We start from the raw sequence: 15,205 nt of genomic DNA on the forward strand, positions 1-15,205 counted from the left end.
ATGCCACGCTGTCCTCCAGTTGCGTCGTACCACTTTACACTCTGCTAGCACCGTCAGAAGAGTTCCCGTTCTCCATGTCTTGGTCAATGTTTGGTTTACACATTTGAATATTTTTGCTAACGTGACGTGTATGAAGTTTTATTATAGTTTTCATTATAGTTTTGCTTGGCCTTTTCTGAATTACAATATGGGGCATCTTTTCATCAGATTTGAATTCAGTCATTTCTTCTTCTTTATGATGTGTTCAAGACTTTTGCCGGTTTTTCTACTGAGCCATTTTCTTTTTTCTAATTAGTTAAAAATATTTTTCAAATTCTGGATATTATGCTGTCACTTTATGGGCCTTTTGTTAAGCAGTGAAATTTATCAGTCTTGTTCTCTGGAGTGTGTTTTATGTGTCTTGCTTAAGCATTCTGCTCATATACCAATGTGATAAACGTCTTCTCCTATATTTTCTCCAAAAGTTTAGTAGCTTTGTCTTAACACATTGAAGACTTCATCTGTTATAGAAGTAACTTTGGGCCTTGTTTATTCTCCCAGTTATACGCTTCATTTCTATTTCATTAATCTCTCCTTTTATTTGGTATAAACATTGATCATCCTAAAGATACTTAGATAAAAAATGAATGTATGCATAAATAGAAAATTTTCAAATCTTACAGTAGTCATTTGTATAGAGGGTGTCAGAGGGTTTGTCTTACTTAACGCACATACGTGTGTAGGTCATAGCACCTCACTTAATTCTTTAGTCCCTGGGGAACTGTCCACACCTCTGAAAGCTTTTAATGGTCAGATCTGCATTTTTCAAATGTAACTGAGAAGAGCAGGTGAGATCATGGAATTCTGAGCTGTCGTTGGCAACAGGAATCAAGCAGAGGGCTTGGCAAGGTGTCAGGGGGCGTGAGGGGTCCCAGAGAGGGTCCGTGTTCAGTTTGTTTCCGCCTTTGATAGAGCGTTGGTTAGTGGCTTTCCTGATCAGACAGGGAGTCCTGTAGACGGAGTGTCTCCTTCCAGGATTCCTGTGGCTGCAGCTTGCTTATCCTGTAGCTTATGGTTAAGCACACAGAAGTTGGTGTCAGGCACACTTAGGTTTAGGTGACAAATGCGTACTAACTGTTGGCTGGTTATTTCATTGCATCAGAATAAAAAAAGAACATCATAAATATATCTACTTGATAGGGTTGTTAAAGAGATTAAATGCACAAAGATGTAGGAGTTAGGATGTCAATAAAAAACCAGGGGTGAAAGGAACACATGGATTATAATAAACAAGCCAAGTGAATCTAAACTTACTAAAATATATTTGTATTCAAACATTTCCAACATTCAAAAGATACAGAGAACAGTGTAATGAGTTCTCATGTGCTGATACCCAGGTTTGACGCGTGTCAACAGTGTTGCCTGTTTTTTAAAGCAGCGTCACTGGCGGAGACGGAGCCCTGATCCGTTGTTCGAGCTGCTTTCCTTCCCTGGCAGTCACCCTGGCTTGGAGGTCAGCATGTGTCCTCGTCACCCAGGTTTCTCTTTGTAGAAATACATGATGCATAGTTTGTTTTCTGGATTTTACATTTCAGATAAACTATCACACTGTACATGCTCTGCAACTGCTTTTGTTTGCTCAACGTGCTCTTTAGTTCATATAAGTTGCTATGGGTTTTTAATTCACTTTTACTGTATTACACTTGTCATACACAAATATGCGATACTCATACAGCAGTACCTCGGTTTCCGAACGTCTCTGTTGATGAACATTTGCAGTTTACGAACGCCGTAAACCCGGAAGTAAATGCTTTGGTTTTCAAATGTGCCTCGGAAGTCGAACGTGTCACACGGCTTCTGCTGAGGGCAAGATCCTGAGGCCGGGTGTCGGCTGTTTTCCAACATTTCAGACCTCGAATGGTCTGGAATGGATTACGTTCGAAAACCGAGGTACCACTGTCTCTTTTTTTCCTTACCTCCTAACTCCTTCCCAACTATAGGTCTAACTTATTCTTTTTATTAGCTAATAATATCCCATGTCACCGTTGACCCACAATTTATGTGACCCTCCCACTGGATGAGAAGTTATTTCAGCGTTTTATGTGGCTGCTGCAAACAGCTTTTCAGTCGACACTCTTGGTCATATACCCTTGTCTCCTCGTACTGCTGCTCCCCAAATTGGACTGTGAGGTCAAAGGTTAAATACACTCTTAAATGTTTATAACATTGTTTTCCAGGAAAGCTATAGAAATTTCCTTTTCCCACTCAGTCTCATCTGGTATTAGTTTTTCTTTCTCTTTAATTTTCTTACTGTTTGATTTTGTAGCAACCTCCTGGCCAAGGGGAGGCTCGCCTGCCTTCTTGATGTTCAAATTCTCTCCTTCTGGAACTGCCTAGTGTCGTCTTCTTTACCCAGTTTCCCATTGGGCTTTTTCACGCACCAGTTTTAAGGAGCTCTTATTCCTGTTAAGAAGATTCACGCTATCTGTTTGGGCAAACGCTGCCGTTTTCCTGCTTGACAGTTACCTTCCAGCCCCGCCAGGAAGGAACCTTTCTTCCTTGGTCACAGAGCACTGACCTGCTCAGACACAGGTGGTAACATATTCAGGCCCAGGAAAGGACGTGTTGGTCCATAACCCACCAATGGGAATCTCAGGCCCATTTTCCAGTAACTGGTGTAGAGTGTCCTCATGTCCTAATACGTCCAATAGGAAATAAGCCAAAGTTTACGGGAATGGAGGGCTTCCGTGAAAGATAAGCTGCATCCAGAAAAACTGAGGAAGAGAAAGGCGCCTTCGCCCATTTGGGGAAGGGGATCAGCTATTATTTGCAGGTGAAATCATCCTAACTGATACATCAGTTACACTTGCTGTAACTATTTTCCCAGTTATCAGTGAATTTTGATTTTCTTTATGTCCTTTGTTATGAAAAAAATTATTTTTGTATTTTTGAATAGGGACATAGTTTTCTTTAAAGATGTTAAATTTCCTGTATTTAATTAAATGGTTCCTCCAATCCTTAGAGTATAGAATGGCTGCTGCTGCTGTGTTTTTGTGTCATGGGCACACTTTTCCTGAGCCTTCACCATCTGTGTGTTGTCGAACATATTCTAAGAGCAGAAATTGGGGCAGTTAAACAGCAGTTCCCCAAAGTGAATTTTTTCGTCACAGGTGGTCTGTTCAGTCTCCTAGCTTTTCCTGGAGCCAGAGAAGCTTCCATTCTGTTAATATGTATTTTCAACTTGATTAACAAGGGCGGCTTACGAAATGAAGGATTTCAGCAAAACCAGTGGCTTTCCTTTGCTCTGACTCCTGGAGGCTGACAGAAACGGGCCCTGATTGATTGTTTCTACCACATGGATTTCTTGGCAACTCAGGCAGGGGTGTGTCAGGTTTATAGTACTGGCTGTTGAGTGAGTGCCCGTTTGCATCTGCGTACATAACTTATGCTGATAGTGTACATTTTCCATGTGTGCCTGTGCAGACAGGCAGGTCGCAGTGTGTGCCTGGAATGGATGCAGTCAGGACATCACACAGCGCTTGTCCTCTTCTGCGTTTCAGGTGTGGGACCCACAACCAGGAGCTGCGGAGCAAAGGGAGTTGCCTTTACGTTTCATCGGTTGTTTGCTGGCACCGTCTGCTTCCTGTGTGGGTTTCCATGATCAGGTGACTTCCAAGTGAGTATTTAAAATCACCGTTTGCAGTAACTGTGAGCTCTCGTCCTTAGGTGCAGTCAGGAGATCATAGTACGTCTTCCACACCAGGCTTCCCAACTCTGCATGGAAAAAACAAGTGTTTTGCCCCCAAGCCACCACTGACCAATCCATTTGGAAAATATAACAAAAGTGAATTATTATAAAAATGAAATTAAAAAATACAAAATATTGCATTTAAACTTTTTTTTTTTTAGATTAAACAGACATAGAATTACTTTGTCAGATTGCTGTAAAAGTTTTAACAGTCTCGATTCCCATGTTTCTTTCATTGCAGAGCAGGTACAGACAGCGCAGGAGGGGCTGTTATTCAGACTCCATTCTGCACAGCCCTGCCCTAGATAATGATTGATAAAGGCACCTGTGCAACTTTCAAGTTTCTGCTTTGTTGGGAGATGCTTAGAAAGCTAATAGAAGTGTACTCTGTGCTTGTCTGAACTACACAGGGGGTGGGAGGTGATACTGTCCCCTAGAATCTATTTCTGAAGAGCTGGCTGAGGCCAGAGAGCCCATGCTCACGGGTCTGCTCTAAACAGCCCTGGGTGTTCGAAGCATCTGAAGATGTGAAGAGACATCTCTAAGACCCTGTTAAAGACCCGGATTTGAGAGGGACGTTTCAGGAGGGTGGGTGTTCTCAGATCGGCCCGTCTCCCCCTCCCACTGCCATCGCCTGGTCCACCAGTGCCATCAGGCTGTCCTCTGAACCAAGGCCACAGCTGTCTACAGCCCCGCTCGCTTCCCTTCAGAGTCGTCCCGCGCTCATGTCCCTTCTGTGGCTCCCCTCACCCTCAGGATGGCACCGAGACAGCCGGCCGTGGCGGAAATGAACTTCTTTCCGTCTGTCTCCCCGACATCTTTGTCCCTCTCTCAGACTCCCAGAACACATCTGTGTGCTGTGCGCATGTGTGTGCCCTGGGCTGTCTTCGTCATTTCCACGTTCTGCTCTTAAATGTGTTCAGCCTTCGGCCCAGGCCTGGATTTCCTCCTGGCTCACTGACCCACAGTTGGCCATCTCCCTTTAGCTCTCCAGGCCCTGTGCCATCTGACAAGTCCAGGAGGAGGAGAGGGGCCTGGGGAGACCCCAGAAGTAGCCCTCGTTGGGGGGCAGGTTTCATTCATTGTGTCCTGTGTTTTGTGCTATACCTGATACAGCTGGGCCTCTTTCTTGGTGCAGAAATAGCCCCGCTTTGTTTTGGACCTGTTTCACCAGCTGTCAAACTTTGCAACAGAAAAAGAGTCTCCTTGAAAACCATTCTCCAGAATCATTCCTGTGGCTTTGGTTAGTTCTCTGATACTATTGCAGGCCGAGTCCTCAGACCCAGCCCACAGTAACAAGTGCAGATGGATTATGCTTATATGTAGTAGAAGACAAAACTTGGTAGAATTTAAGAACCATAAAGGGGCAAACAGGGTGACGCCTTTTACTGCCGGACATGAAACATTTAGAAGAAAAAGGGAAGATTTGGATATGGGAATAGAAAGACATATCGTACTCATATGTGGGGAAAGTCACTATCTTTAATCAATTCCTGCTCTTCCTTTCAAATCAGCTATCAGCTTATTGCAAGTCCAGTCATATTCCCGGGTATTATTTTGGGAAAAGTGGGAACAGAGGAGAGAATATAGAGCGATTGGATACAACTTTTTTTTTTTAACAAAAGAATTGCAGTATTTTAACAAGGCAACTAAAAGATTATAGAAATTTAAAATTAAAGGAATCAAGAAAGCTATTACAAGCTTTCTTCTGCGCATAGGACAACAGTAAGAGCCCCAAACATAGTCCACTTTGTCATTATTTAAACACGTTTAGGTGTTTGTTATTGCTGAAGTATTTACAACAGTGGGAGAAATTGCTTCAGGAAATATAACCCTGAAAAGAGAATAAAAATAGTCCTATCTAGGTTAGGTGATCCTTTCATTTTCAGCACCAAAAACCCAGAACAGTGAAAGAATCATGCTGGTCTCTTCATCCTTATTCTCCCTTATGTTGATTCAAGCATCTCTCAGAGTTATTTTGAGAAGTGTTTTCATGCATTCACCAATTTTGTTTCTTTTTTTAATCTTTCTGGAAGCAAAACCCAAGCTGTCGATTGCAGCCATGGAAATAAACAGATCTAAAAACCATCGTTTTGAAGTCTTCTTCTCTTTTAACTATTCTTAACTGGGTGAAGCGACCCTGACGACCTACCTGATCGGCCGCCTGGGGAGTTTTTCAGAAACCCCGTGGCGCTCAGAGCCCCCAACAGCCAGTTACACCCAGTGCTGTGAGGCGTGCCCACCTCCTGGCAGCAGCACTGCCTTGGGACCCCGATCCACGGATCTTTTCTAGGTCATGATAATAAGCCTCTGTCAGAATAGCCTCCACTTCTTTCCCAAATATCATCTCATTTGATCCTCACCACAAGCTGTGTGGTGGGTCTTACTCCCTGGTTTGTGACTGAGGAGGTTAAGGTGCAGCACACGTGTGGGTGTCAGACCCAAGGGTGTGACCCAGTGAGGTGACTCCAAGCAGAAGTGAGATGTGGCTGGGCCGGCCCATTTCCCTGCCCCTGGTGACTTCCCTCTCCTTCCAGAATCCCTGCACAGAAGACTGGCAGAGGCTGTGGAGCCAGGGCAGTGCCGCCCTCCACGTGCTGTCATCCCTCGTCTGCTGACCGCCCTGTGCTGAGTGAGTGTTGCGTCACTGGCATGATAGGCTCATCGGTTTGCAGAAAGCACAGGAAGAGCACGAGTGGGGTGGTGGTAACGCTTCATTGTGTGGTGTGGGGGGTGGTTCTCTGCCTGGTCAGGAGGTTACATGTGCATGTGGGGTGCACCTTTCTCAAATATGCCGTATTGCACAATTCATGCTTTTTTTCATTGCCTGGAGGAAAAACAATCCATGAATTAGCTTCACTCCAATTTACTTAATCGTCCCCATATTGTTAACATTCCGATTGCTTCCAGTTTTTCATGATTCTTCACAACATTGCAGTGAACACTTTTGTGCAAAAATCGTTTTTCCGTATTTTTGATGATTAACTTGGGATAGATTTGTATGTGTTGGGGCTACAGAGTCAAAGGATTCAGATGTTTTGCAGCTGATACTAGGAGCCACCAACTACAGTTTTCCTCTTTCGTGTTACAAATGTTCCCATTTCCCATGGCCTTTTCTGAATTTGGATTCTCTCCGGGGACGTGTCAGCCCCACTGTCCTCCCCAGTGTTGCCGTCTTTGTGGCATCGTGTGCAGTGGGCTTGGTTACTGGCACCGTGTTGAGAGAGCTGGTAAGGAGGGAGCTTCTGCGCCTGAGACGTAGCCGGTGGCTGCCAGGCCACGTCTGCTCTGCAGCGCCGCCCCATGGTCAGGTGCCAGGCAATGCTCATGACGCTCGCACGAACCCAGAAGCAGCGTGTGCCAAGTGTTGTATTCGGCTCAGTTAGTGAGGTACCAGGAGGACGGGGAAACGGCGCAGAGGACAAGTCAGGGAGTGGAGATGGATGGCGAGAGTGCAGAAAATGCCGGGATGAATTTGCTCACAGGAGCTGAACTACGCAGTGTGCCCAGCGGGCGATTAAAGAGCCTTCTTGGAATTGCGTTTTTACCGGACACAAACATCCAAGTGAGTCTGTAACCTCACAGCATGTGGGCTGTACAGTGGAAACAAAGTTAAACTTAGGTGTATCCGGGTAACCAAGTAAGGGTCAGAGGAGGGTTGTGAAACCCTGCCCAGTATAACGGTGTCATTAGGTGTAGCTGAGGTCGTGGGCATGGAGCCCTCATGATAAGGTTAGTGCCCTGATTAAAGGAGGAAGGGGCCGAGCTCCCTCTCTGCCCCCGATGACACAGCAAGATGATTGTTCCCAAAGGAGGAAGCGGGCCTCACCCGTCCCCGAAGTGGCCAGCACTGTGGCCTCAGACTCCCAGCCTCCAGAACTGGGAGCAAGAACTTGTTTAAACCCCCCGTGTGTGACGTTACGTTACAGCAGCCCGAGCGGACTAAGATGATCATGTATGTGGCGGGGGGGGGGGACATACGTCTTTTTACATGCGTAAGTGTAAGGTGGTTTGAGAAGTGAATAGGGGAGTTAATCTAATACAGTTCACTCGAGTTAGACTATATTCTTCACATCTGTGCCCAAGCTCTTCTTCCAACCGTCTCCCTGCTTCTCTAGGTGCCAAGACTAATTCTTCTCTGTGTAATTTTTCATTCTGCAGCACCAAAAAAAAACACAAAATCTAGGAACTTGTCATCGAGAGGCTGTCAGAGCTGGAGGAGGCTGTGTGTAGGGAGGGGCCATTGGCTTTGCCTCTGACAGATCTCGGTGGGTAAAGTGAGTCACGGGTGTGGAGACAGAGACTGTGGACAACCAAGGGTAAACAGTCCTATCCTGCCCGAAAGAGCCAACCCAGTAAAAAGAAGGTGACAGTTGTTCCAGTAATAAAAGGAAATACAAAGTGAAGAAACACAATTGGCTGATTATGTTTAGTTTACCCACCAATAAATAATCAAACACGTGTCAATTTGAACCACACCGTGATTGCATTTTCTACCTAACAAATCATCCAAGATCGAAACAGCTGCCTGGTGTTTGGGAGACAAATGCTCACTCAAAAAATGCTTACTGGTCGGTTGGTGCAGCCTTTACAGTATAACATGGTTAAATATGGAATCTCTTTAAAATACACACCCTGTTGAATTAGCCACCCCACCTTTAGGCATTTGTCCTGGTAGTGACTTACAATGTAGTCTGAGATTTTGCTCCTTTTTTCAGATGCTCCCCACTCTCGCCTCATGTATAACGGTCAACCACTGTGTCTGTCCTCTGCCCTCGCTGCTCTTCCCTTCCCCTCCCCCTTCCCCAGGGGAGCTCAGAGCCTCCTGTTCCCTGTGTCCCCCCGGCACACCCTCCCCACTTACACTCCTCCCTGCCTGCTGTCTGCCACGAGCCCGACCTCGTGGGGAGGGGGCTGCGCCTTGTTCCTGCCGTCGCCCCTCCTCCCAGCACAGGAGGCCCTCTCTCGAGTAAAAGAACAAATAAATACCTTTGTGCAGGTCACTGTACAAGTTGGAATCCCTTCCGAGTGGCTGAGAGAAACTGGCCTGCTGGGCTTCAGTTAAGGAGGTGTGATGCCCGTGGAGAGCAGTGACTGCAGGCTGTTCCTCTAAGTTGACTTGGAGGTGGCTTCCTGTACGTAATGATCTAAAGCGTGAGTGCAGAACTGCATTTAGCCACAAGGTGGAGACTGTCTCCTAGTGCTGGAAAACACTCCAGCTCCCGGAAGTTCTGTACTTAGAATTTCAGAATGAAAGACCGTAATTAATGTCTTGTCCCGCCTCTGGCCCCATTTATAAGATGGAAAAACTGAACCCAGAGAGGTCACAGAATCAGTTTTCAGCAGATAGGAGGTGGAGATTCTCCTGCTGACCTTGAAGAATAAATAGCTGTGATGTGAATGTTTACGCACAGGGCCAGACTAGTTCCGGGGTTTACACGGGGTTTGGAGGAGTTCCAGTCGGCTTGTTCCTTCTGACATGAAGGTGACAGCACCATTCGGTCTCTTTAGCAAGGTGGCAACCTCCTGGCTGCCCCCCGGGTGGGATGGGATAACAGGCTGAGAAGCAGGGCCAGCATGCAGGGAAGGGGTGGCACCGTCGCTTTTCTCTCTGGTCTTGAGGGTCCTATTTCAGATGGGCGCCTCTGAAAGCTGTCATTTCACCTCCAGGTATCTCTCTCACCTGCCCACACGCACTGAGTAGGGCCAGGTCTGGGGTCAGCTTATTGTCACGGGGACACGTCCCTCCCAGTCAGGGATTACACAGTGAGGCACATCCCTAGCTCCAGGACTCATCTCCACATCCAGATGGCAGGACTTGTCTTCTCACGGTGGCCTTGCCCCGGTCACTTAGCGTCACGTATCATCGTCCCAGCATCTGGAAATAAGATGAGGCTGTGTACGTCCTACGTGCGCACACACACACGGGGGCGGGGGCACCTAATTTCATCCCTGGTACACGAGTCTTTTTACCTACTTGGATCACCCTCTCCCCACAATGCCAGACAACGCGACATCAGTCATTCACTGCAGAACCGGGAGACAGAGGAGAGCGAGCGTTGAAAAGTCAGTGTGTGATCGTCACGGTCCGACAGAGGGGTGGGGCTCATGCGCAACAGTCTCCACGTGGGAAAGGACCGTGGGACAACCTGACCTGGGTCGAGGGCTTGGAATCCCTGGGCTGTTTCAGAAGCTGTCACCCACCACGTTCCTGTGTGGCACCCTGGCACTTAAAGCTCTAGAGTGACCCCAGCTTTTCCTGGCGTTCCCCCATCCCCATGCGATGACCCTGCCGTCCACTTGTTTGTGTCTGCCCAGCCCGGGTGGGAAGTTCCTTTTTCTGTTCCTGCTGTGTCAAGGTGAAAGCAGTGGGGAGCTCCTTTCCACCTGCGTTTTGTCCAGGTCGAGGTGAGAGAAAGCCATTGCTTTATCCTCCTAGTGTTAAAGGTAAACCACAGGGACGAAGGAGTTCGCTCACTTACTCTTCATTTCAACTCCTCCCTTGAGAGGAGCTCATTCTACAACCTGGAGAGTTGGGGAGTAGCTCGGAGGTCCCATGCTGAAGGACCAATGCTCTGTTCCAAACTGTCTGACCACTTAGTTCCTTATGCAGGTACATCTGACGCCCGTGCAACCAGCCCTCCCAATTTGCCAGGTCGTGACTCTGCTGTCTAAAGGGACCCAGCCCCAGGCTGGAGGCGAGGCCTCCTGTGACACAGACATTGGGGGCTGTACTGAAAGGTCCCCATGCGAACCCGATGGAGTATTCACTGGGGAGTCAGAATTCTAATACAAACGCATAAAATCTCTGCTCGAAAAGGAGCTTGGTTTGTGTTTATCATTGAGTTTATTTACCATGGCTTTCTCGTGCTCCCTGCCCTCAGGAGCTGCTGAGGTGGCTGGGGCGGCAGAGCTGCCGTGGGCAGCCTGCGTTCTCCGTCCCGTCTACCCCCTGAGAGCTGCCTTGCAGAGACACTTGGCTAGACTTCCACCTATTAGTCTGCGTCAGGGCTGGTGGACACCGTAACTGCATTTGCCTCGTTTCCTGTACAATTCACAGGAAGATCATTAAGCAGCAGGGAAGAGCAGAGGTCAGGATACGTGAGCGTGACACAGAACGGTTTAGGCCGGCGGCGGGATCCAGAGGAACCAGAAAGGTCCACTTCAAGGACTTACAAAACGGCGTGAGACAAGAGTGTTTTCCTCTCGCTGGCTGGCATTCCTTGAGCCAGTATTGTGCAGGAGATTTTAATACAAAACTGAGATGGACCGTCCGCCACATCCATGAAGACTCCGTAATTCCACTGTCAGTACAGGGTGCACGTTACCTGCGAGCTCTCGGGCCTGAGGGCAAAAGGCGCTGTGCTGTTAACAGATGTGAACAGCAGCGAGGTCCTCAAGAGACGCGAGCTTCTCCGCCAGTAGTGACCACTCGTGTCAGTAGCGGAAGCATGTAGTTTGCATTAAAAAACATAAAAGGAGGAGATGACATTTGCAAAGGCAGCTTAGAGCTTTTTTTTCCTGCCCTTGTCATTACTGTGTTTTTTAAATAACCTTTCATTTTATAATAGTTTTAGATTTAAAAAAGACTGAAGATAATATGGAGAGCCTCCCTGTACCCCACACTCCGTTTCCCCGTCGCTGATATCTCACATTAGCGTGTACATTCTTCACAATTCATGAACCAAGATTCATACAGTCGTATGAATTAGAATCCATACTTTATTTGCATTTCCTTAGTTTTGCCCAGTGTCCTTTCCGTGTTCAAGGATCCCACCTGCCATTTCGTCACCATTTCTTTATAGAATCCTCTTGGCTCTGACAGTTTCTCAGACTGGCCTCGGTTTTGGTGACCGTGACCGTTTGGAGGGTGCTGATCGGGTGTGTCATGGCGTGTCCCTCAGCTGGTGTTGGTCTCGTGTTTTTCTCACTACCCCAGGTTATGAGTTTGGGGCAGGAAGACCAGGGGAGCGTCCTTGGCGTCATGTGGCACCGCGGTGCTTCCGAGTGGCCTTGATGCTGGCCGGGCAGCGCTTGTCAGGTCTCCCCTGTGACACTCTCTCCCCTCTCCCTCATACCGTCCTCCTGGAAAGGCAGAGACTGCAGTCCCCACTGAACGGATGGGGGCACTTTGAAGACGAAGTACCTCCGTAAGGTATTTGGGCTCCGCTGCATTGGAGATCTGTCTGCCCCCCCCTCCAGGTATTTATCTACTCAACCGTTTATTTATAGCACTATGGACTCATGGGTATTTATTTTACACTCTGTGTTTTAGTCCATGTCTGCTCTGTCTGGTTCCTCGGATCATTCCAGCTAGGGCCACGGCAGGTGCCGAGGTGGACACGTTCAGAGGGACAATGAGGGAGCCGTCTGGTGGCTGCAGATGACGTCAGGGGAGCCTGTGGACCTGGGCAGGCAAAGAGAAGAGACGAGAAATGTTCTGATGCGGGAGGGTCAGGCCTGGGGTGAGGCCGCAGTGAGCAGGGCAGCTGGCATGGGGTGAAGGTCCAGCTGCACGGACGGGGGAGGACGCTTGCTGGGAGTCCTGGATGGCAGACAGGAAACTAGAAGTGCAGGCGTCTTGTCATGAGAATGGGCGGAGGCCCCTGAAGTTTTCTCAGAAGAGATGCAACAGCACAAAGCAGGCTACAGCCCACAGCCGACCCCAGAGACTGGCTGCTCAGCAGCCCCCAGTACAGATGCGCGGGGTGGCGTCTGGTTCATGCTGTGTCCCCAGAGACGAGCCAAGGGACTGGCCTGTGGATGACAATAGATATCACTGATCCATTGACGAATTACTGAATGAATGAGATTGTACTTCACGTACATAACGAATGAATGCGTGCGGGCCGCTGGAAGGTGGATACCGTCCTTGGGCTTTCACCCAGCAGTGCCTCCTAGGGTTTGGAAACCCACTCCGTCGTAGTCTTCTCAGCCTGGGCTCCCTGGTGCCACAGCCTCAGCCGTGGGTTCTGTCTTCTCAGTGCCCGGCATCTGAATGTCCACACCCCGTGGCCCCTGCCGTGTTTGTCAGCACCCTCCCTTGGGCCCTGTAGGTGAGGCTGGAAGGTAAGCGGATAGATTGCTCAGAGCCTGCGTGATTGGAGGAGGGTGGCAGCTCCTCCCTGTCCTCAAAGGCCATTGTCACTTTCCGTCTTGAGTGACCTACCTGTGCCCCCCACTGTGCGTTCAGAATAGTCATTTATCTTTCGAGACCCAAACCAAGCAACATGCCTTCCCTGTCTCCTATCCTCCCGTTGCTCTAAGCATCCATATAGCACAGCAGTTACCTCTCTCGTTGTAATTCTTGCTTTGTCTGTCGTCCCACTGAGCATCAAATTGCTTTCAGGAGAGGACTGTGTGTTTTTTAAATTTCATCCCTAAGAAAGTACACAGGCCCAGGCCCAAACCAGGCAGTCAGCCAGCAAAAGCTTGGTGAGAACACACTGAGTGTTTCGGTTCCATCCTGTCGCTTGTCCTCCCTGTCCTGGCCAAGCCGGCTCACCCCACGTAGGCCGCGTGTGAGAATTCTGCCTCGGCCTTGGTGTTAAGCTGGATAGGCGGGGACGAGCAGAAAGGCTGTAGGCAGCAGGAGGGAGCAGACATGTTCACAGGAAGGTGAAAGAGGGTTTCTACTGTAAGCTGACAGAGGGAGCAAGAACAGGAAAGGGTCAGGGCACTCGCAGAAGGAATCCGCCCTAGATTTTAGCAAACGGCACTTTGTTCATTTTCCCTCCTGCAGCTGTGTCGACTGCCTTCTCTATTTTATGGCCATTTAGAGATCATTTCTAGTCCTGTTCCGTAATTGTTTTCTTGCTAAGCTTCCTTTAGACAGAAAAATGATAATGCATTTAGGGTGTTTTCAGAAGTCCCCAGGGAGATTAATTTGTTTACAGGATTGTGTATCCTGTGGTTAAACCAACCAGGAAAAACACAGGCCCTGCTTCTCAGCGCTGCTGAGTGAGGTCACCAGGCAGGCGATGTTTGCAGGGTCCCGTGAGCTCCGCCTGGGGCTCTCTGTGTTGATCTGTGGCTGGCCAGACACATGTCCGAGGCCGTTCTTTGGAGTGTTGCTCTCAAATCGTCCATGCCGAGGTGCCCTCCTCAGTCTCACTAGCTCAGCTGTCTGCGCTGGACTTGCTTAGTTCCCAAGACTGGCGTGTGCAGGCAGCAGACACCGCCGCCCTCCTGTAGCCTATCCCATGCTCCCCTGTGTGTGGTCTTCATGAACCTTCTCTCTCCGTTTCCAACCACCCAAGTGGTTTCCTGGCACGCGGGTGCTACTCCCGCACCGTGAGGCTAGCTGCAGGTGAAGCACCGCAGCAGAGTTGGAATACAGTAACGTACAGCACGGCGAGGCCTGTGTCTGGCCGTGCACCGCAGCGTGCTGTTCCCAAGTGACAGCATTTAATTGTGCATTATATTCCCTGCTGCACAGGCCAAGTCTGCATTACCAGTTTCCAGATTAACGGGTACAAGTTTCATGAGACCCTGTCATCATTAGTGATCATTCGTCTTCCTTTTCTCACCTCATGAAGATCCCACTTAGCGGATTCCGTTCTTCCTGCAGTTGGGCCGGGAGCCCGTGTTTGGTTACAGTGCGAGTGGCTCAGCAGGCGGCCTGCTTGCCGGGAGCTCTGGGCATCCATCCCCACGTCTCTGCGCTTCGGCCACTGCCTCCCTCCTCCATGGCCACTGCAGTACGTGTTAACACCACACCCAGTTAAGTTCTGGGTGTGTAGTTGGCGGCCATTCAGCTTTGTTTATTAGATTCATATGCTTCTTAGAAGGGGGAAGGCATCTGTAGAATTTTTTTCATAGCTGGATTAAAGAGCCCACATAGTGTGTCTGTCATACACTTTATAAAACAGACTTGCCGTATCCTTTCTTTGCAGGTTCTCTCCAGGAATCACATTAGTTCTCAAGAAATTTCAAAAACATTCTAATCAAGCTTTCATGCTGACGTTAAAATCATGTAAATAATAGTGACAATAATGGCCATGGCAATAGTTGGTATAAAATGACTAAGCTCGCAACTATCTAGATGAGTAACAGCGTCACGTGACCCCCACCCCCACCCCATGGAAGTCTCAGGGTGTCTGCTCAGTGTCAGGCTTCTTTGCAGCTGATGATTTCAGGAGGAATTCAACAACAACAACAGAATCGTTTGTTCTCATGTCTCCACAAATTCAGTTGTTAGTCAGATGGTCAGAAATCATTTATTCTTGACCATCTTCCCTGAATAACATTTTCCAGACCCACAACATATTTCTAAGCTTCAAACAAAAGCTTTTAGACTCACTGAAACAATATCACAGGCGTGTAAATAATCTCAGAAATGAAAAAGTCTGTCTTGTAAAATCCAGAGCTAGAAACTTGATCTTAGAAAAGGGGGCTCGGCATTGCCGATGGGACTCAGACATTACACTTTCGGGCGTGTTCGGGGATATTAATGTCTCGGAATAGAATTCATTTAGC

General features: G+C 48.3%; 1 protein-coding gene across 2 annotated transcripts in view; it reads left to right on the forward strand.

Annotated features, from left to right (window-relative positions):
- Positions 1-15,205, forward strand: part of TMC3 (transmembrane channel like 3) — a 269,260-nt gene that overhangs the window by 223,681 nt on the left and 30,374 nt on the right. For both annotated transcript variants that reach the window (XM_074318274.1, XM_074318275.1), the window contains exons 8-9: positions 3,540-3,655; positions 6,265-6,359. The gene's annotated coding sequence lies outside the window, so the exon portion shown is untranslated. The remainder of the gene's footprint in view (positions 1-3,539; positions 3,656-6,264; positions 6,360-15,205) is intronic.

This window comes from Rhinolophus sinicus, linkage group LG13, assembly GCF_036562045.2.
Source record: "Rhinolophus sinicus isolate RSC01 linkage group LG13, ASM3656204v1, whole genome shotgun sequence".
Classification (NCBI taxonomy): domain Eukaryota; kingdom Metazoa; phylum Chordata; class Mammalia; order Chiroptera; family Rhinolophidae; genus Rhinolophus; species Rhinolophus sinicus.